The sequence below is a fragment of the Haematobia irritans genome, chromosome 4 (assembly GCF_050003625.1).
Source record: "Haematobia irritans isolate KBUSLIRL chromosome 4, ASM5000362v1, whole genome shotgun sequence".
Classification (NCBI taxonomy): Eukaryota; Metazoa; Arthropoda; class Insecta; order Diptera; family Muscidae; genus Haematobia; species Haematobia irritans.
Genome location: NC_134400.1, coordinates 195,474,080 through 195,498,285, shown reverse-complemented (window position 1 = coordinate 195,498,285; position 24,206 = coordinate 195,474,080). Strand labels below are relative to the sequence as shown.

Genomic DNA, 24,206 nt, shown 5'->3' with positions numbered 1-24,206 from the left:
TTCACTGAAAATTCGACGTTGTGGCAGATCGTTCGTCTATTCATGATGAAATGTCAAAGCATACTGAGCATCTTTCTCTTTGACACCATGTCTGAAATCCCACGTGATCTGTCAAATACTAATGCATGAAAATCCTAACCTCAAAAGAATCACCCTTTACAATAATTGTTTACAACACTTATTTCACTATCAACTCCTGTGTGTCTATGTCAAGTAAATTTTGCAATAAATGCTTCTCCTTCTCCCACTCCCTCTCGAAAAGTTCACTTTTCTTTAGACAAAGTATGAAGAAAACAAACGCATAGCATTCATATGGCTGAATGACAGAGTTTGTGTGGCGATTTGTGGAGACACACAAACACACACATTGACTTATTCATGCGAATGCATTGCTTCAAATTGCAATTGTTTTTGTTGTTGGTACTGTTGTTTTGCCCATGACGTTGTGGTAACGAGTCATTGAACTTAAAATGAAATCGTGGCCGTAGTTTGTTCTTCGTATGGTATTCCTTATAGTTCGGCTATTAGTGTTGGTGTTGTTGTTGTTATTGTTTATAGAAACTAGGCAAAGAATTTCGAGACGTTCGTTCGTTCGTTGGCACCATCATAGATTACTTTATCATCATTATAACGGTGTTGAGTAATGAGATTTCGCTATAGAGGATCATGTACGAAATAAAGGCCCCATTCCTTGATTTGTTTTTGAAGGAATTTTGTTGTTTTGCTGCCAGGTTAGTAGTTGTAATAAAATTAGGAACAAAAAGTTGTATTTACTAATATTATTAAATTAAATTAAATTAAATTAAATTAAATTAAATTAAATTAAATTAAATTAAATTAAATTAAATTAAATTAAATTAAATTAAATTAAATTAAATTAAATTAAATTAAATTAAATTAAATTAAATTAAATTAAATTAAATTAAATTAAATTAAATTAAATTAAATTAAATTAAATTAAATTAAATTAAATTAAATTAAATTAAATTAAATTAAATTAAATTAAATTAAATTAAATTAAATTAAATTAAATTAAATTAAATTAAATTAAATTAAGATAAATTCAATTCATTTCAATTAAATTAAATTAAATCAAATTAAATTAAATTAAATTAAATTAAATTAAATTAAATTAAATTATATTAAATTAACTTAACTTAAATTAAATTAAATTAAATTAAATTAAATTAAATTAAATTAAATTAAATTAAATTAAATTAAATTAAATTAAATTAAATTAAATTAAATTAAATTAAATTAAATTAAATTAAATTAAATTAAATTAAATTAAATTAAATTAAATTAAATTAAATTAAATTAAATTAAATTAAATTAAATTAAATTAAATTAAATTAAATTAAATTAAATTAAATTAAATTAAATTAAATTAAATTAAATTAAATTAAATTAAATTAAATTAAATTAAATTAAATTAAATTAAATTAAATTAAATTAAATTAAATTAAATTAAATTAAATTAGATTAAATTAAATTAAATTAAATTAAATTAAATTAAATTAAATTAAATTAAATTAAATTAAATTAAATTAAATTAAATTAAATTAAATTAAATTAAAATAAATTTTGTATCGTATTGATTTTCTATCTATGATCACTTCTCTCCTATTTCCATATCAAATGGTACATTTTGCGGTTTTTGCCTTCATAGACTTCGTTATCAGGGACTAGTCATCATGTATACTGAAAATTACTCATGATTGGATTATTACACAACAATCTCTTGATGAAGCTTCGCTGTCATTCTGCTCTAAACTCTTTTCTACCCTTTCTTTTCTCTCTCGATTAGTTTCTCTATCATTTGGCATTCTTCAAAGTAGTGAAAATATCAACAAACAAAAGGAAAACAATTGCGAAGAATAAAAAAAACGAAAGAAGAAAAACCACAATTCACAAGAAATATAAAAAAGGAAAAAAAAACAGCAATCTACTCACGACAAATAAACCAATGCACTCTACTTGAAAAATTTTCTTCCTGGTTCAAAGATAGTTTAGTTGTTTATGTTTGGTTGTTTTTTTTTGTTTTGTTCAAGCTTGCAACCTAAAATAAGACAAAATAACAACAAGAGCAACAAAAAACTAGCAAAAGTAACTGATAGATGCCACACGTTGCACAGTGGTTAAGAAGAAGAGAGAGAGGTAGACTGGATCTTTGAGCCAGTGGGGATTAATTTTTAAAGGCTTCGGTTTTTGTTTCGGATCGGATATATTCTACAAAATAAATGGGCTTTTGGGCTGAATGAATCCGCCGAATAGCGCTACCGACTAATAAAAAAAATTAACTGGCACCGTTGTCGACTAATTTTATCCAATCGGCGCCGCTGTCAATTACATTTGATTCTCGTAGCATTGGATTTTTCTAAAGCCTTTGATTCACCCTCTTAGGGGATTTTATGAAAAACTCTCTCCCTAATTATCTTAATACAGTGAAACCTCTGATGGTGGACACCCACAGGTATTAGAGGTTAATCTTAATGTGTTAATATAACAAACGACCCCCGACAACTGTCCATGTTTGGGTTTTCATAGTGTCCAAGTGTGAGAGGTTTCATTGTATATGGTTGGCTAACTATAGGGCTGGTAGACAATCCTATATAGAGTTTAATGATTCTGTAGGAATAATCAAGGCATACCTCAACGCGGTGTTCTGTCCTCCCTCCTTTTGAAAATTTACGGGGCTCCTATGCCATCACCCGATGTACATCTCATAATATAATCGGACGACTGTACCATAGTTACATGAGATAGAGATGACAAGGAGCTTGTGGAAAAGATTAATGACTACCCGCTCGGACTTAGGGACTTCTTCCATGTGCAAGAATCCTCTACCACTACCAGATGGCCCACTGATAACGTCAGATCGAGATGTCAAGGAGCTTGAGGTGAAGATTAACGACTACATCCCCGCTCTTAGGGATTTCTTTTTGTTTGGAATCTGAAACTTGGAACCCGAAATCGTCATTCATATTCTGCGACCAGAATATGACCAGATGTCCATCTGATAACGACAGATCGAAATGTCAAGGAGCTTGAGATGAAAATTAATGACTACTTTCAAAATCAAAATTTCTTCACCCAAAATCGACATCCACATTCGTGGCCAAAGCATTCCCACATGCAAGAATCCTCTACGACCACCAGATGTCCATCTGATAAGGACAGGTGTCAAGGAACTTGACGTGAAAATTAATGACTACCTCCCCGTACTTAGGCACTTCTTTGTCGCCAGGAAACTGATACATTCTGCTCCGAAATCGATATCCACATTCTGGGACAGAGCATTCCCACATGCAAGAATCCTCTACCACCACCAGATGTCTATCTGATAACGTCACATCGACATGTCAAGGAGCTTCAGATGAAGATTAATGACCACCCCCACGAACTAGGGAATTGTTTGTTGGCTGGAATTTGAAATTTTCTGAACCGCATTCAGTCAGAGCATTCCCATATGCAAGAACCTCAAGGTTCTTAGCGTGATGATTCACAAGATTTATGAGTCTTGAGGGACCCCGTTTGAAACCTCCTGAATTTGGAGAATTCTGCACTGCGGATTGTCACTGGATCTCACTTTAAGACACCGGAACAGCATATGCAGCATGAATCCAATATGCTCTAGGTGAAGCAATACTACTACCACTTCACCTACCAGAACCTGATAATGTGTAGGGGAGTAAACCATCCGAACCATGGAACTTCCATTAAGGCGATTCGGTTCAGTTTCCGTAGGGACTTAATAAACAATTAGTTACCTAATCGGTGATGACAGTGATAACGGAATAAAAGTGTCATTGGAGACCGTGACATTGCGGGGACTTACAATCAATTAGTCACTTGATAGTGACGTGGAAATAAGAGTAGCATGGTAGGCCATATATATGATAGTGGTTCCGAAGGCAATATCTTCTTACCAGTGTAGCATTGTACTGGGAGAGGAATATCACCAATGTCAGCATCAAAGTAACCTTGACGACTAAGGCACCGGTCCGGACTGGTCAGTAGTAAACTATATAGCGCCAGTATGGACACCTAGGACTATTGACACACTGTGGAATAACATACAGAACAGTCAGAATGCTGTCCTCGCAGGATACCCCCGGATCATCCTTATGTGGAAACCAAGATCCTCCTCGTGCGTAGGCACAACAGTATCTCCTGAATAGTTATCGCAGTAACCTTTACAATCACCATCTTGTGGGTAGATAACCACAGCCCGGGAATGTAAGGGCTGATCGCGCCTTCTACAGCGCGAAATTTAAAGTTCCAAAAGACAGTCTATAAATACATCAGATAGCATACCAGGTAGTTCTGGACAGGATTCATGAGGAAATAAAGCGGTGACATTTTCTAGCTTAATCCTGTTCGTGGAGTCCGATCATCGGTCATTGTACCGGAGGAAACCTCTCACGGCAGGCTAGGATAGTTTTGGTTTAATTATGATCAGGCAAATAGAGCCGTCTAAACCTTTCAGTGATTGATAGTATCGTACCTGTTGTGTGTCCTATTTGTGATTACAACCGCCAGCTTTTCGACTCACCACCAGATCACTCTGGAGGCATCTCACCTTAGTGGCAGAATTCCTCGATCTGGATATAAGCTGAGGTACCAATGCGTAACATAAAAGGGTGAAAACAACAACATCCATCATCGATCCAGGGACGAAAGACGGCTGTCTAGGGAGAACCGATCTATACTATCACAGCTACGCTCTCCACTACTATCTCCAAGAACCTGAATAATTACCTCTCATTTCTGAACCCAGCAACCCAAGATGGAATCTTTTTACGAGTCCTATGAACCCATCAGATTTGGCACCTTTATCCCCCCGGGAAAAAGGTTTTGTGGGAATGACTATATCATCTACTCTCATGTCGACATTTGTTGGTATTCGACGCCCAGTTAAAAGATTAGCTCTGTTTTGTGGGTGGCCAACTCCAACCCATGTGACTTTAGCCAGTTTGTTGTTCTAATCATGATTGAACCAGGTCATGATTAGAACAACAAAGTGGCTAAAGTCACATGGGTTGGAGTTGGCCACCCACAAAACAGAGCTACTTCATGAGAGTAGATGATATAGTCATTCCCATAAAACCAGCAGTTAACTACCTAGGACTAAGATTGGATACGAAACTCACCTTTTCATACCAAATAAAACACTCCACGGAAAAGGCAGCCAAAGTAACGGCAAATCTAAGCAGATTGATCGGTCCTCTGCCGAAAAAGAGGAAGTTATTAATGGAGGCATGCAATAGCATTCTCCGTTACGGATGCGAAGTTTGGGGTATGTCACTCCAGGCACGACAAAGAGCGAATAAACTTCTCTCAGTTCAGCGTACGGCAGCATTAAGAGTAGCTTCTGCGTATCGCACTGTGTCGGCTCCGGCCATACGGAGATCTATGGGGATCATTCCAGAGGGAGGAACGCATGGAAATATATGCCCTAAAACAAAGGGCAGAAGCCGATCGAACTCAAGAAAATGTGATCAAAATGGGGACGATGCGAAAATGGCAAAATAGGTGGGATACCGAAAACCGCGGAATATGGACTGCAAAAGTAATCCCTGATGTACAGACATGGTACACACGTAAACACGGTGATGTAAACTATTATCTGACACAGATGCTCTCGGGACACGGTTATTTCAGGAGAAATCTGCACAAGATGAAAAAATTCAACTCTCCAAATTGCATATATGAAGAAGAAGAATACGTCGATGATGTGGAACATACGTTCTTCCACTGTAAACGCTGGAGAATAGAACGCGATGCGGTTAATCGACAAGTGGGTCAAATCTCACCCGAAACTATAGTGCACAAAATGATCTCTGATGAGCAGTATTGGCTGACTATAGCTCGCTAGTGTGAAGATATATTGAGGAAAAAGAAAATTGACTTGGATTCATAATCAAAGAAAAGAAGGTGTTTTGACAAGATGGCGATGACGAAATGGTCCCTAGAGGGAGCCACCTCGAAGTAATGCGGAACGCGGTTCCGAGGTGGACATTACTCCAAAGACGAGGATGGGTTTTAGTCGGTATACTCAATTATGAGGGAGCCCGACATATCCGCAAGGAATGCAAGAATGCATTTCCCATCCGATAAAAAAAGCAAAAAAAAATCCCCCGGGACTCAACAATACAGGCATCTGGTTTCCTCGAACGCTAGCCACTCTAACTACCGAAGTAGAATACGATGAAGATCAGAGCACCACGAGTTGAGGCATATTCGTAGAGAAAAAACTCCCCATCAAACCACAGTCTACCATTATGTCTGTTTTTATTGTCTCCTCACTGCCGACATCATCCATACAAACTTGATATTTACCATTTGCAACAACAGCAATAACATCGGTACGAGCTCTAAAACTACAAAAAAAATGAACAGGGAAAGCGTTGGAAAATTTATTATTGCAACAATGAAAGACATTGCTGATTGGTCATATTGTGGTTATGCGTAGTGAGCAAAAAATGGAGCTATAGTAAATGGTTGGGCTTTAAGGGAAGTGTGATGGAATACTCCAGTATCCATACCAAAATAATCGATAAGGGTATATAGGATCGCCAAGATTTTCTATATGATATAAAAAACAAACTCTCCCTTAGAAACATTCTCTATATATGAATTTCAAAAATTTTATGTACATCGGTTCAGCTATAGCTATAAAAAAAATCGGGTAAAACGGACATTTTACTTGAAGTCATGATTTTAAAATCAAATAAATCAATTGTGGCTATAGAGAGAAAAGGAAAAGATGTTGCTCCATCTGCCTAGATGTGGAAAAAAGGGAAAGCAGAACGGTACTCCGTTCATACCGATCAACAGAACCACATCACAAATGGCGCCCGAGCAGGAATGAACTAAGCCTACGAGAAGGAACCGAGTCCAATATGTGACAACCCTCTAAATACTGAAACACTTCGGTAGAAGAACTGTTCTCCAAAATGTTGGAGTGACTACTCGAGGCGATCATCTTTCCAATATCTCAGGAAGCTATTCACAGGATTTGTTAAGACGAACGTTGTTCTTGAAAATTTATTCTGGACCCGACGTTATCATCATCGCCGAAACATTGAAATCCCTCGAGAGGCTGAATCTTATTGATAGGGGACCTTCCTCTTACATTCGGTTCACATTACGGTGAAATCACTTTCATACACTCAGAAATATTTAGAGGGGATAAACCACCGCCGAAAAGCTTTTCGGGGTTTTGCAAGGTGGTCTGCATGACTACCTTGCAAAACCCCGAAAAAGTCCCACGGAACCCTGTATAAAATTTCTAAAGGATTTCGAAGAGCTAACTGCTACCAAAATCCCACCGAAATTGTTTACTTTCCCCCAAAATTAAAAAATAGAGGAGAGCTTAAGATGTATTTTTTAAATGGTCAGGCAACGGGGAGTTGTCTTTCCCCATCCAGTTGTAAAAACTGAGAAACCTTCCGCCCCCAACTCAAAAATTTCCTCCTAGATCATCGTACATATCGAATAAATCGGTTCTGTAAATCCCTGGAACTCCGCCTATGTTCTCTGCAAATTTCTAAAAATTCCAAGGGAGCGACCTTCTCCGCTCAGATATCAAAAATGGTTTAACCCACACATAAGCTTCTATAATTTTCTTATAAACTTCAAGTACATTGGAACAGATACTTTGGTGCATAATTCCCTCTTCTTTCCATAGCAATCGAATGCTAATGATTTTTCCTTATTACTTTATATAAATGTTCCATGGACAAAATGCGTCCAAAGGAATTAATAGACAAGTCATGGATGTGTTTTAGCTTTTGATTGCGAGTAAAGATTTATTTTTCCATTTTCCCAATTACACAAATCGACATCAACAATAGACATTTTTGCAACTTTGTTTCGTCACTAGTTGTGGATGGGGAATTGCATAATAATTCCATTAGTTAGAATTGGATATGAAGTGGCGGCTGGTGATCATTGACTTTTGCGATTTTGTTATTGCATTCAATTCGCTGCGTCTAGGATTAGGTCCAGAAATCGAATTTGCCGTAAGGAAGGAATAAGGCTTTTATGTTTTAATTTAATTTAATTCAAATTTAATGTAATTTAATTTAATTTGTTTTAATTTTTAATTTAATTTAATTTGATTTAATTTAATTTAATTTAATTTAATTTAATTTAATTTAATTTAATTTAATTTAATTTAATTTAATTTAATTTAATTTAATTTAATTTAATTTAATTTAATTTAATTTAATTTAATTTAATTTAATTTAATTTAATTTAATTTAATTTAATTTAATTTAATTTAATTTAATTTAATTTAATTTAATTTAATTTAATTTAATTTAATTTAATTTAATTTAATTTAATTTAATTTAATTTAATTTAATTTAATTTAATTTAATTTAATTTAATTTAATTTAATTTAATTTAATTTAATTTAATTTAATTCAAATTTAATTTAATACCTTTTTCTCAATCTCTTTCATCTATTATCATGTAATTGCAATATTTTTACGTTTACCACCGATATTATTTAGATCTTTTAATGAATAACCTTCATCTGATCTTGATCTTCCCCATACTTACTCAACACTCTCTCCCTGATATTTTCGTTCGTGTTTGATTTCACGATTTGACATTTTATCATCTTGACAAATGTCAAAGTACTTTGAAAAGAGTTTTATGTTAAATTTGTTGCGTATTTTGCCTTCTTTATTTGCTCATATTCTTGTGTGAAAGGAAATTCTTCCTGTTTATCGTTTATTTTAGTTTTCTTTTTAGTATTATCTAATTATTTTATGTCTGTCCATAAGGCTTGTCTATCTGTTTGACTTTCTACGCAGATATATCTCTTCCTACTTCTCCGTCTTGTAGTTGTAACCATCTTACTCACATTGTACATTTGTGTGTGTTATGTTTTGTAGCTCATTGCTCGTATGTGTAATTACACATTGCCTCCTCATTACAACTCACTGTTACTAACGGTTCTCACATATACAGACCAATTTACAAAGCTCTATGAATGCATGACTGTTCTTAGTTGAAGATAAGCAGCAACAACAACAGAACAAAAAATGAGGAAAACTTGAAGTTGTGCTGAAGGAGCAGCAGCTGTCTCATTACTAGAAAAATTCTTTCACTATTACTTGACATATGGGTCACTACATATTGGTTATACTTGTTAAAAAGTTTCGAAATATTGGTCTGAAATATCACTACAAACTTTCTTAGGAATATATAATGCTGTAATGATATTCTCGTCTGTTTTTTTATTCCAATTAAACCGAATAAGTTGTCCTGTGACGACTGTCAAATAATGCGTTATCTCTCCACATGGTTTCCTTGTGAAAAATTTTAGTATATCAGAGAAGTTCAGGTTTGGCCTAAAATTCATGTAATTTCCATTATATCTTGGAAATACCTATAACAAATGTACTTGCACTTCTTCTTCTTCTTATTATTATTATTTTATATTTTCGCCAGCGTTGTTGATCTTGTAACTTGGAAGACATAGATAGAGATAGTACTGTGGTTTTTCTTTTCTACCATTTTCACACTCCGCCTCCTCAGTCTACGCATTCTAGAAGTTGCTTTCTGCACAAAAAACAAAAACGAAATTGAAAATCCACAATGGCAACTATTAACAATGACACACGAGATCAGCGAGCCAGGCAGAGAGAAACTATTGTTGCTGTTAGTAGCTAACAGACGTTGGCAGAGAAAAATTGCAAGCGAAAAAACTATCACCGCTAACCAGAACGGTTACGTTAACGACAACGACCGATTCGCCGAAGAAAGAAATGTCGTCTTTAGGCACTTTTATGTGCCAGACATAGACTCGATGGAAGAGCGAGAGTGAGAGGGAGTATAGTGAATGAGAGGCAGAGTGAATTTTCTTGGGCATTGCTCTTTGCCAATCAACCTAAAGAATTTTCGCATAACAAATAATTTTCTATTTCCTTGAGAGATTTTCCCATTATATGGACGTTTGTTAGATTGCTGTTGTTGTGGTTGTTACTGTTAGAAGATAGGTAAGTGTCTTTGTCATTGTTGTTGTTTTTATTCTTTTGCTAGTAGTGTAGCGCTCTTGCTTTCTCTGAGGTGGAGTTTTTACTTTCTTGGAGTTTGAGAGAGCGAGAGAATTGCAAATAGATTAGAAACCATATTGTATGGGAGCTGTAAACAAAAGTCTATAGTGTTGTTGTTGTTGTTGTCACTATACAAATATCATAGAAAACAACAGCTATGGTAACAGAAAGAAAGCATTAACATGATCCATGAACTTACACTGCACACTCTCATTCTCTAATCGAGGTTTGTATAAAACGCCAGAGAAGAATGATAGAAAGTTGTGGTATAGTTGAAGGAAATTTAATTTAATTGAATCAAATTCAAGTAAAATGTGAAATTAAAATTAAAACTAAAATAAAATTAGAATTAAAAATAAAATTTTTATGTTCAAATTATTTTATTTTCATTTATATAATATAAGGATGTTATTGTTGGACACTAAATGCCTGTACTGTAATTATAAGAATTAATTCTTGTTGTGCAGGTTATTAAAATAAATTAAATATTAAATATAAAAAGGATTTTTTATTTTTTTTTTACAGTTTATTTGTACTGAGTGTTTTGACTGAGACTAATTCAACACTTGGACAATTCAATATCAAATAAATTATTCGGCTTCGGCTAATCGGCCTCTTGACGCCGATGGCCGATTCGTGGCCGATTATCGATTTTTGGCTGAATGCCGATGACGATGCTTCGGTCGAGCTCTAATAGAAATTAAATTGTGACAAAAGTTTCTATAGAAATAAAATTTTAACAAATTTTTTATAGAAATAAAATTTTGACAAAAACTTCTATAGCAATAAGTTTATTAAAAGCTTCTAAAAATATTAAAAACAATTGTACCATAAATGATATTGGCTCAAAACTGGTACCATGGTACTAACCAAGGTGAAAACGTATTGGCTTATGCTCTGAGAGAGTAGTAAATAAATATTATGATCCTATAGCAGGGATTGAAACTACAATTTTTAAGAAAGTACAAAAACGGTATCCTTTTTAATGAACAAGTAGTTTTCACTAAATTTCAACAAAAAAATTCTATAAAATAAAATGTTGATACAATTTTCTATAGAAATAAAATTATGACAAAATTTTCTATAGAAATAAAATTTTGCAAAAATTTTCTATAGAAATAAAATTTTCACAAAATTTTCTATAGAAATAAAATTATGACAAAATTTTCTATAGAAATAAAATTTTGTCAAAATTTTTTTTGGAAATAAAATTGTGACAAAATTTTTGGTAGAAATAAAATTTTGACAAAATTTTCTATAGAAATAAAATTTTGAAAAAATTTTCTATAGAATAAAATTTTGATACAATTTTCTGTAGAATCAAATTTTGACAAAATTTTTTATAGACATAAAATTTTGACAAAATTTTCTATAGAAATAAAATTTCGTAAAAGACCATTAGTAAATAAGTTTGTTAAAGACTTTCTCAAAATATTTTGTCAAAACTTTTGTACCATAAGTCTGATATCGGCTCAAAACTGTGTACACAAAAAGTACTAAATCATTCTCGGGGGTACTACGGTACTGACCAAAGTGAAAAGGTATTGAAAAAAGTACTATAGTAATGTATTTTCCATCCCTGCCCTATAGACAAACACACCTGAGCTTTATTTGAGTTCGATATATAATCAAGCAGTGGGGCTTGAAAATACTTTGAATTCGAATGAATTTCAAAGATTCGTGATGGTTAGACAATAGAAAATTGTTTACATGCAGCGCCATTTCTAAACACCGTTGCTTTTCGAGCCAAAATAATCTACCAAAATTGGGAGAAATTTTTACCAAAAAACTACCAAACAAGAAAATCTTATTTTGCAAAATTTTATTTCTATAGAAAATTTTGTCAAAATGTTATTTCTATAGAAAAATTTGTGAAAATGTTATTTCTATAGAAAATTTTGTCAAAATTTTATTTCTATAGAAAATTTTGCAAAATGTTATTTCTATAGGAAATTTTGTCAAAATTTTATTTCTATAGAAAATTTTGTCAAAATTTTATTTCTATAGAAAATTCTTGCAAAAATTTTATTTCTATAGAAAATTTTATTTCTATAGACAATTTTGCCAAAAGGGCAAAGCAAATAATTTTTTCAACATTCTATTTCTTTAGACATTTTTTGCAAAATTTTATTTCTATAGAAAATTTTTGTCAAAATTTTATTTCTATAGAAAATTTTGTCAAAATTTTATTCTATAGAAAATTGTGCCAAAATTGTATTCTATAGAAAATTGTGCCAAAATTGTATTTCTGTAGAAATGTTAAGTTAGGTTAGGTTAGGTGCAGCCCGATGTATCAGGCTCACTTAGACTGTTCAGTCCATTGTGATACCACATTGGTGAAATTTTCTCTTATCACTGAGTGCTGCCCGATTCCATGTTAAGCTCAATGACAATGGACCTCCTTTTTATAGCCGAGTCCGAACGGCGTTCCACATTGCAGAGAAGCTTTGAAACCCTCAGAAATGTCACCAGCATTACTGAGGTGGGATAATCCACCGCTGGAAAACTTTTTGGTGTTCGGTCGAAGCAGGAATCGAACCTACGACCTTGTGTATGCAAGGCGGACATGCTAACCATTGCACCACGGTTTTTTCGATAGAAAATTTTATCAAAATTTTATTTCTAGAGACTTGCTGCAAAATATTGATGAAAAATTTTTCTTATTTTTTTTTTTTTTTGAAAAATGTAATTTATTTCAAAATAGAAATTTGATCCTATTATAAATGGTATGTTCGGAAATTTTGTCGAAATTTTCTTTCTATATAAAATTTTATCAAATATTTATTTCTATATAAAATTTTGTCAAAAATTTATTTCTATAGAAAATTTTGTCAAAACTTTATTTCTATCGAAAATTTTTGCAAAATTTTATTTCTATAGAAAATTTTGTCAAAACTTTATTTCTTTCGAAAATTTTGTCAAAATTTTATTTTTTTTTTGAAAATTTTGTCCTAATTTTATTTCTATAAAAAAAAAAATTTGTCAACATTTTATTTCTTTAGAAAATTTTTACGTAAATTTATTTCACTCGTTTTGTTTTGTTATTGTTGGTTTTGTTCTTTAATCATTGTTGTTGTTTTTGATTTCAGCTTAAAACCATGCATTGACTAAACTACAAGTGTAACTTAACCAACAGAGGAAAATAATCTTTGTTAAATTTATTTGGGCAAAGCCCTATAGACTGCAAGATGGTTGGATGGACGTAGGTTTCGGAATTACCACATTCCTCATCAGCATCCTCTACTTGCAGCAAAACTTTCAAAAGAAAATTTTGTCAAAATTTTATTTCTATAGAAAATTTTGTCAAAATTTTATTTCTATAGAAAATTTTGTTTAAATTTTATTTCTATAGAAAATTTAGTCAAAATTGTATTTCTATAGAAAATTTAGTCAAAATTTTATTTCTATAGAAAATTTTGTCAAAATTTTATTTCTGTAGAAAATTTAGTCAAAATTTTGTTTCTATAGACAATTTTGCCAAAACAAAGCAAATAATTTTTTTCAACATTCTATTTCTATAGAAATTTTTTGCAAAATTTTATTTCTATCGAAAATTTTGTCAAAATTGTATTTCTATAGAAAATTTTGTTCTAATTTTATTTCTATAAAAAAAATTTGTCACAATTTTATTTCTTTAGAAAATTTTATCAAAAATTTTATTTCTAGAGACTTGCTGGAAAATATTGATGAAAAATTGTTCTTAATTGATTTTTTTTTTTTTGGAAAATTTAATTTATTTCAAAATAGAAATTTGATTTATTCCTATTACAAAAGATATGTTTGGAAATTTTGTTGAAATGTTCTTTCTATATAAAATTTTGTCAAAAATGTATTTCTATATAAAATTTTGTTATAAAGTTATTTCTATAGAATTTTTTTAATTTTTATTTCTATAGAAAATTTTGTCAAAATTTTATTTCTGTAAAAAAATTTTGTCAAAATTTTATTTCTATACACAATTTTGCCAAAAGGGCAAAGCAAATAATTTTTTTCAACATTATATTTCTATAGACAGTTTTTGCAAAATTTTATTTCTATAGAAAATTTTGTCAAAATTTTATTTCCTTGGAAAATTTTATTTTTCAAAATTTTATTTTTAAGTTATTTATGTTATTATTTTATTTTATGTTATTTCTAAAGAAAATTTTGTCAAAATTTTATTTCTATAGAAACATTTTGTCAAAATTTTTATTTCTATAGGAAATTTTGTCGAAATTTTATTTCTATAGAAAATTTTTGTCAAAATTTTATTTCTATAGAACATTTTTGTCAAAATTTTATTTCTATAGAAAATTTTTGCAAAATTTTATTTCTATAGAAAATTGTGTCAAAATTTTATTTTTATAGAAAATTGTGTCAAAATTTAATGTTTGCAGAAAATTTTATTAAAATTTTATTTCTAGAGACTTGCTGCAAAATATTGATGAAAAATTCTTTCTTAATTTTTTTTTGAAAAATTTAATTTATTTCAAAATAGAAAATTGATTTATTCCTATTACAAATGGTAAGTTTGGTAATTTTGTTGAAATTTTATTTCTATAAAAAATTTTGTCAAAAATTTATTTCTATAGAAAAATTTTTGCTAAATTTTATTTCTATAGAAAATTTTGTCAACATTTGATTTCTTTAGAAAATTTTGTCAAAATTTTATTTCTTTAGAAAAATTTGTCAAAATTTTATTTCTATAGAAAATTTTATAAAAATTTTATTTCTTTAGAAAATTTTGCCAAAGCAAATAATTTTTTTCAACATTCTCTTTCTATAGAAAAACTTTGTCAAAATTTTTATTTCTATAGGAAATTTTGTCAAAATTTTATTTCTATAGAACATTTTTGTCAAAATTTTATTTCTATAGAAAATTTTTGCAAAATGTTGTTTCTATAGACAATTTTGCCAAAAGGGCAAAGCAAATAATTTTTTTCAACGTTATATTTCTATAGACAGTTTTTGCAAAATTTTATTTCTATAGAAAATTTTTGTCAAAATTTTATTTCTATGGAAAATTTTATCAAAATTTTATTTCCTTTGAAAATCTTATTTTGCAAAATTTTATTATTTTATTATTTTATTTTATGTTATTTCTATTTTATTTTATGTTATTTCTAAAGAAAATTTTTTCAAAATTTTATTTCTATAGAAAAATTTAGTCAAAATTTTTATTTCTATAGGAAATTTTGTCAAAATTTTATTTCTATAGAACATTTTTGTCAAAATTTTATTTCTATAGAAAATTTTTGCAAAATTTTATTTCTAGAGAAAATTTTTGCCAAATTTTATTTCTATAGAAAATTGTGTCAAAATATAATTTTTGCAGAATATTTTATTAAAATTTTATTTCTAGAGACTTGCTGCAAAAGATGAAAATTTTTTCTTAATTTTTTTTTGAAAATTTAATTTATTTCAAAATAGAAATTTGATTTATTCCTATTACAAATGGTAAGTTTGGAAATTTTGTTGAAATTTTCTTTCTATATAAAATTTGTCAAAAATTTATTTCTATAAAAAATTTTGTCAAAAATTTATTTCTATAGAAAAATTTTTGCTAAGTTTTATTTCTATAGAATATTTTCTCAAAATTGTATTTCTATAGAAAATTTTGTCAACATTTGATTTCTTTAGAAAATTTTGTCAAAATTTTATTTCTTAGACAATTTTGCCATTCAAATAATTTTTTTAACATTCTATTTCTATAGACAATTTTTGCAAAATTTTATTTCCATAGAAAATTTTGTCAACATTTCATTTCTATAGACAATTTTGCCAAAAGGACAAAACAAGTAATTTTTTTCAACATTCTATTTCTATAGAAATTTTTTGCAAAATTTTATTTCTATAGAAAATTTTGTCAAAATTTTATTTCTGTAAAAAAATTGTGTAAAAATTTTATTTCTTTAGAATATTTTTGCAAAATTTTATTTCTATAGAAAATGTTGTCAAAATTTCATTTCTAGAGACTTGTTTTATTTAATTCCTATTACAAATGGAAATTTTTTAGACGAAAATTTCATTTCGGAGAAAAGTGATCTTTTCGTCTATTGACGGTGAAATGGAAACATATACGATTATGACATGGCTTATCAAACCTCCTTCCACTAGAAGAAGCATATTATGTCCGTGACCAACCACAACAACAGCAACAACAACTGCTGCTGCTGTTGATGCATTTTACTGGGTGTTGTTGTTGGCTGTTCTTGTCTGTGTTGGCGTCGTTGAACGCATTTGCAGCAATCATCCAGACTGACAAGAACTTTTCGAACGGTGGAGCAAGACAAGGAATATCAGAGTAAACATCGAATAACAGCCCAGTGCAGCAACATTCGAATCAAGCAGAATAGAAAGAAGAAAAAAAGTCATCATCCCTAGCATAGGCTTTCAGAACAACAGCAACAAGAACTTGGATTTTGTGGCGGCTATTGCGCTCTGGCAATGACTCTGTGGCGGCTATGGCATTCGGTTGCCACAACCCAATGTCTTCCTAGGTGTTGTGTTGTTGTAGCCTCTTTCTTCTATCTATGTTAGAGTTCTGTTGTTGTTGTTGTTGTTATTATTGTTCTCCAACTGGATGGCAGGCTGGCTGATCGCTCTATTGCTAACAGGGAGTTGGGAGTTTTCCTCGAGTATCGCTACATTTTGTAGCTCTTCGGTTGTGTGCTCTTTGTTCTGTTTGCGTTATTCTTACAGACGTTTCAAAGGTTCTTCCAAACGGTCGGGATTTTTTTTCTGTCGCAGCTTTGGCTGTTTCGATTTTCTTTTGGATTCGATTGTGTCACACTTTTGTCGTTGTCGTTTTGGTAGTTGCCGAAAAAACGGACATACTGTGGTGAAAACGTTACGATTTCAAATTTCCAAAAAAAAAAAATAATAATAACGGATTTTTTTTTAATTAAAGGATATCGCCATCGATTCGATTGAATGAAAAATCTTTTGCTATGGCCTGAAGATCGTTATCGTTCGTGCGGGTTCAATGACATTTAACGGTTGTGTTTATTAGTGAATTTTGTATCGCTTGTCTCTCGTGAAAAATTAACAAAAAAAAAAAAAACAATTGGCGTTATAAAAACAAACGCTAGTTTGTGCTTTTGAATATCCTGATCCTCCAAAGAAACCAAAAAAAAATATCGCCACCAAAATAATTCCAATTAATTTGCAACATAACACCCATCCAGCCAACCCTCATCCAGCCACACCAATTAATGCCTTTCCTTCGTATTTTAATAACAAATTAAAAAATATATTATCTTTGGGATTCGTATTTGTTGTGGAATTTTTGCACGTTATAATGTTGGTGGTGGTGGTGCTCCGGTTAACCAAAAGGAAATGAAGTGCTTACATACATGTGAAAAATACCCGCAATACGGAAGTGCTTTTTATTTAGTTTTGTGTTTTATTTTTTTTTTTATACAAAACAAACCAACACTAAAAAAATTTTAAAAAGAAAAAGAGATGTATCCATAGATTATTTTGTATAACTTCAATATTTGAATATCCCATTCCCCCCAAAATTAAATCCATTTCCCAATATTTCCTTTTGTAATTTTTGCCACTCATATAGATGTAAGAATAGGATACACTAGGTGGGGTCGAAGTGAAAAAAAAATAAACATTTCAAGTTTTATTTAAAAAATAAGATGAAATTTCGAGAATTTTTAAATTCAATTAATCGATTTTTCATATTTCCTATATCCTTTCAAATCGATTTATCAAATCGATAATATAACCATCATAATATAACCATTAAATAGCTAATTGAAAATCGACTTCAAATAGTGACAAAAATCGATTGATGCAAATATTAGCACTTTTGTTTTTTTTTTTTTTTTGAAAATCCAACAATCAATATGAAAAATTTAAAAAAAATCGATTCCGAAAAAATTTAAATTCAGTTGATCTGAAGTGGGTAAAAATGTTAATTTTTTTCAAAAATCGAATAATCGACTTTTAATATCAATACAATTAATTGATAAAAATTTCAACTTTTATTAAAAAAAAATATGAAATTTCGAAATTCAATTAATCGATTTTCATTTTTCCAAAATCGAATTATCGATTTTTCAAAATCCGCTAATAACCATCAAATAGTGAAAAAATCGACACATAGACTTCAAATAATGACAAAAATCGATTGATCGTAGGCAATTATTGGCATTTTTGTGTTTTTTTTATGAAAATCCAACAATCAATATGAACAATTTTAAAAAATTCGATTCCGAAAAAATTTAAATTCAGTTGATCTGAAGTGGGCAAAAATGTTTTTTTCAAAAATCGAATAATCGAGTTTTAATATCAATACAATTAATTGATAAAAATTTCAACTTTTATTTAAAAAAAAATATGAAATTTCGAAATTCAATTAATCGATTTTTCATTTTTCCAAAATCGATCCAAATCGAATTATCGATTTTTCAAAATCAGCTAATAACCATCAAATAGTAAAAAAAATCGACACATAGACTTCAAATAATGACAAAAATCGATTGATCATAGGGAAATATTGGCATTTTTGTTTTTTTTTTCAAAATCCAACAATCAATATGAAAAATTTTAAAAAATTCGATTGCGAAAAAATTTAAATTCGTTGATATGAAGTGGGCAAAAATGTAAAATTTTTTCAAAAATCGAATAATCGACTTTTAATATCAATAAAATTAATTGATAAAAATTTCAACTTTTATTAAACAAAATATGAAATTTCGAAATTAAATGAATCGATTTTTCATTTTTCCAAAATCGATCCAAATCGAATTATTGATTTTTCAAAATCAGGTAATAACCATCAAATAGTGAAAAAAATCGACACATAGACTTCAAATAATGACAAAAATCGATTGATCATAGGGAAATATTGGCATTTTTTTTTTTTTTTTGAAAATCCAACAATCAATATGAACAATTTAAAAGAAATCGATTCCGAAAAAATTTAAATTCAGTTGATCTGAAGTGGGCAAAAATGTTAAATTTTTTCCAAAAAAAATGTTAAATTTTAATAAAAATTTCAACTTTTATTTAAAAAAAATGAAATTTCGAAATTCAATTAATCGATTTTTCATTTTTCCAAAATCGATCCAAATCGAAGTATCGATTTTTTAAAATCAGCTAATAACCAAATATTGAAAAAATCGACACATAGACTTCAAATAATGACAAAAATCGATTGATCGTAGGGAAATATTGGCATTTGTTTTTTTTTTTTTTTTAAATCGAATAATCGATAGGAACATTTTTAAAAAGTCGATTCCGAAAAAATTTAAATGAATTGATCTGAAGTGGGCAAAAATGTTAAATTTTTTCAAAAATCGAATAATCGACTTTTAATATCAATAAAATTAATTGGTAAAAATGTCAACTTTTATTAATAAAAAAAATATGAAATTTCGAAATTGAATTAATCGATTTTTCTTTTTTCCAAAACCGATCCAAATCGAATTATCGACTTTTCAAAATCAGCTAATAACCATCAAATAGTGAAAAAAATCGACACATAGACTTCAAATAATGACAAAAATCGATTGATCGTAGGCAAATATTGGCATTTTTGTTTTTTTTTTTTGAAAATCCAACAATCAATATGAACCATTTTAAAAAATTCGATTCCGAAAAAATTTTAATTCAGTTGATCTGAAGTGGGCAAAAATGTTAAATATTTTCAAAAAACGAATAATCGACTTTTAATATCAATAAAATTAATTGATAAAAATGTCAACTTTTATTAAAAAAAAAAAATTGAAATTTAGAAATTCAATTAATCAATTTTTCATTTTTCCAAAATCCATTCAAATCGAATTATCGATTTTTCAAAATCAGCTAATAACCATCAAATAGTGAAAAAAATCGACACATAGACTTCAAATAATGACAAAAATCAATTGATCGTAGGGAAATATTGGCATTTATTTATTATTATTTTTTTTAATCGAATAATCGATAGGAACATTTTTAAAAAGTCGATTCCGAAAAAATTTAAATGAATTGATCTGAAGTGGAATAATATGGTAATTTTTTTTTCAAAACTCGAATAATCGACTTTTAATATCAATACAATTAATTGATAAAAATTTCAACTTTTATTAAACAAAAATATGAAATTTCGAAATTCAATTAATCGATTTTTCGTTTTTCCAAAATCGATCCAAATCGAATTATCGATTTTTAAAAATCCGCTAATAACCATCAAATAGTGAAAAAAAATCGACACATAGACTTCAAATAATGACAAAGTAAATAAATTTTTTCAAATTTAAAATTTTTGTTAAAGAAAAAAATATGAAATTTCGAAATTCAATTAATCGATTTTTCATATTTCCAAAATCGATCCAAATCGAATTATTGATTTTTTCAAAATCAGCTAATAACCATCAAATAGTGAAAAAAATTGACAAATCGATTTCAAATAGTGACAAAAATCGATTGATCGATTTTTGCAGCAGGCAAATTTTGGCAATTGTTTTTTGAAACGAAATTCTTTCAAAAATTAAATAATCGACTTATAATGTCAAACTATTTAAAGAAAGTGTTGCCTTAATAAAACAAAATTTTTGAATCGAAGTTTTTGCTTATTTTTCAAAATATTAAAAAGTCGAAAGTTGACAAAAATATATAAATTTTTTTGTAACCGAATAATCGATATTTGATATGAACAAATTTTAAATGTCGATGTCGACAAACAATTGGCATTACCTTATGCATATAGAATTCTTGTGTCGAAAAATTTTTGTGTTAGTTTAAAAATCGAAAGTTGTTGGATTTTTTTTCAAAACAGTTAAAATTTCGAATTTCGAAAAATGTTAACTACATTTAATAGATTTCCAAAAATCCAAACAAATCGACCAATAGATTTGTAAACTAAGAATACAAAATTCTTGGATCGAATAATGTTTGTAATACTCGAAAATTCAAAATATGTTCAGTTTTGTTTTTAAATTAAATTTTCAAAAACGATCCAGATTTTCAAAATCGTCTAATTTGCTCTAAATAGTCAACTAATAGACTTTTACCACCAATCGATTTTTAAACTTAGAATACAAAATTCTTAGGCCGAACACTTTTTAATATTACTCGAAAATTCAAAACATTTTTGATTTTGTTTTTAAATAAAATGTTCAAAATCGATCAAGAATTTCAAAATCGGCTAACCAGCTTTAAATGGTCAACTAATCGACTTTTAATCTTGTAAATAAAATCGACATTTTTTGTATAAAACGAGAATTCGATATATTTTATGAAAAGAAATCTTGGAGCGAAAAATTATAGTTTAAAATTGATTTTTTTTTGTAAAAAGTTCACATTTCGATTTTTTTAATTCTATTAATTGATTTTTTTGTATCTTCAAAATCGACCCAAATCGTAATTGATGTTTCAAAATCATCTAGCCAGCTTGAAACGGTGACAAAAATCGACAATAAAATAATTAAAATGTCGATTTCGAAAAAAAAATATGTTATCTTAGGAATTCGTGAGTCGAAAAATTTGAAATTGAAAAAGATCGTTACAAGAATACAGAATTCCTTTCAACTTCTTGTCAATAATCTCTAAAAATCGACTTTCGAAGTTGGTAAAAATCGGAAATTTTTCGGCAGTTTGTATGAAATGATAAAAAAAAAATCTTTCAAAATTGATGCAAATCGATATTTCAAATGGGAATAGACAACAACAAATCGATCGATTTCGAAAAACACAAATTATCATACGAATACAAAAAAAAATTAGTTCTACTTTAAAAATTGAACATTTTCGTTAAGGTCATATTTTCATATTTGCGAAATCGAATTTTCCATTTTTATTGAAAAAAAAGTTGAAATTTTTATTTTCGATAGACTCAATTAATCGATTTTTCATATTTTCAAAATAGATCAAAATTCTATAATCGATTTTTTTATAATGGGCTAATCGTTTTGGAATGGTGAAAAAACCAAAAAAATTTTGAAATTTAGATATTCGATAATTCAATTAATGGATTTTTTCGTAGTTTCAAAATCTACTAATCGATTTTTACAAATCAGGGCTAATCGACTACGATTAATGGAAAACATCGAACAATCGATGTGTAAAAATTGAACATTTTCGTTAAGGTCATATTTTCATATTTGCGAAATCGAATTTTCCATTTTTATTGAAAAAAAAAGTTGAAAATTTTATTTTCGATAGACTCAATTAATCGATTTTTCATATTTTCAAAATAGATCAAAATTCTATAATCGATTTTTTTATAATGGGCTAATCGTTTTGGAATGGTGAAGAAAAAAAAAACAAAAAAATTTTGAAATTTAGATATTCGATAATTCAATTAATGGATTTTTTTCGTAGTTTCAAAATCTACTAATCGATTTTTACAAATCGGGGCTAATCGACTTCGATGGAAATCATCGAACAATTGATGAGTGAGTTGAAAAAAAAAAATCGGAATTTTATTTAGATCGTTAAGATCATATTTTCATATATTCGAAATCGAATTTTCCATTTTTATTGAAAAAAAGTTGAAATTTTTATTTTCGATAGACTCAATTAATCGATTTATCATATTTTCAAAATAGATCAAAATTATATGTGAAAATTGTGCTTTCACATTTTCTACTTCTTATACAAATTTATAAATTTGTGGGTTTGTCTCATAAAAGTTGAAATTTCGATATTCGATAAATCTAATTAATGGATTTTTTCATAGTTTCAAAATATACTAATCGATTTTTTCAAATCGGCTAAACGACTTCGATTAAAGGAAAATATCGACCCATCGATGTTTGAAGGTGACAAAAATCGGATTTTTGTTTTTTAGATCGAATAATCGATTAAATGTCGATTTCGAAAAAAATTGTGTTTTCTTAATAATAAAAATTTTCTACTTCCTATCAAAAAGCTGGAAAATTCAACTAATCGACTTTTGATTTGGATAAAAATTGATAATTTTTTTATTATCGACTAATCGGTTTTATGTCCAGATCTTTTATCGATTTTTTAAGGTGTATTTTGATTTGTTTTAAATCGATAAAATTGATAATTATTTTATTATCGAATAATCGATTTTATGTCCACATATTTTATCGATTTTTTTTAAATCGATAAAATCTTTTGATAAGAAAAAATCGATTTCGAAAAAACACAAAATTCTTTAATAAAATCTTCGACGCACATCGACGCAAACGTCAAGACATTTTATTGGTTGAGCTTCAAGTTTGCGATGACTGTAAATGACAAAGACTCGTCACTAGGTCTTAGCTCTGTTCGTGTTTTATTTTTTTTTTTAGTTTTTTATACCCTCCGCCATAGGACCATTGTCATTCCGTTTGTAACACATCGAAATATTTATCTAAGACCCCATAAAGTACATATACTCTGGGTCGTTGTGAAATTCTGAGTCGATCTGAGCATGTCCGTCCGTCCGTATGTTGTTGAAATTACGCTATCTTCCGAACGAAACAAGCTATCGACTTGAAACTTGGCACAAGTAGTTGTTATTGATGTAGGTCGGATGGTATTGCAAATGGGCCATATCGGTCCACTTTTACGTATAGCCCCCATATAAACGGACCCCCAAATTTGGTTTGCAGACCCTCTAACAGAAGCAAATTTCATCCGATCCGGCTGACTTTTGGTACATGGTGTTAGTATATGGTCTCTAACAACCATGCAGAAATTGGTCCATATCGGTCCATAATTATATATAGCCCCCATATAAACGGACCCCCAAATTTGGCTTGCGGAGCCTCTAAGAGAAGAAAATTTCATCCGATCCGGCTGAAATTTGGTACTTGGTGTAAGTATATGGTCTTTAACAACCAACCAAAATTGGTCCACATCGGTCCATAATTATATATAACCCCCTTATAAACTGATCCCCAGATTTGGCTTGTGGAGCCTCTAAGGGAAGAAAATTTCATACGATCGGGCTGAATTTTGGTACATGGTGTTAGTATATGGTCTCTAACAACCATGCAAAAATTGGTCCACATCGGTCCATAATTATATATAGCCCCCATATAAACCGATCCCCAGATTTGGCTTTCGGAGCCTCTAAGAGAAGCAAATTTCATCCGATCCGGCTGAAATGGTGTTAGTATATGGTCTCTAACAACCATGCAAAAATTGGTCCACTTCGGTCCATAATTATATATAGCCCGCTTATAAACCGATCCCCAGATT

At 29.4% G+C, this 24,206-nt stretch overlaps 1 protein-coding gene across 2 annotated transcripts in view; it reads left to right on the top strand.

The window, feature by feature from the left end:
• The window catches only part of Eip78C (Ecdysone-induced protein 78C), a 291,122-nt gene that overhangs the window by 13,033 nt on the left and 253,883 nt on the right, over positions 1–24,206 (top strand). Inside the window, exon 1 of one of the 2 annotated variants that reach the window (XM_075303815.1) lies at positions 16,731–17,142. The exons of the other annotated variant lie outside the window; for it this stretch is intronic. The gene's annotated coding sequence lies outside the window, so the exon portion shown is untranslated. Of the gene's footprint in view, positions 1–16,730; positions 17,143–24,206 lie in introns of those variants that run through there. 2 annotated transcript variants of the gene reach the window in all.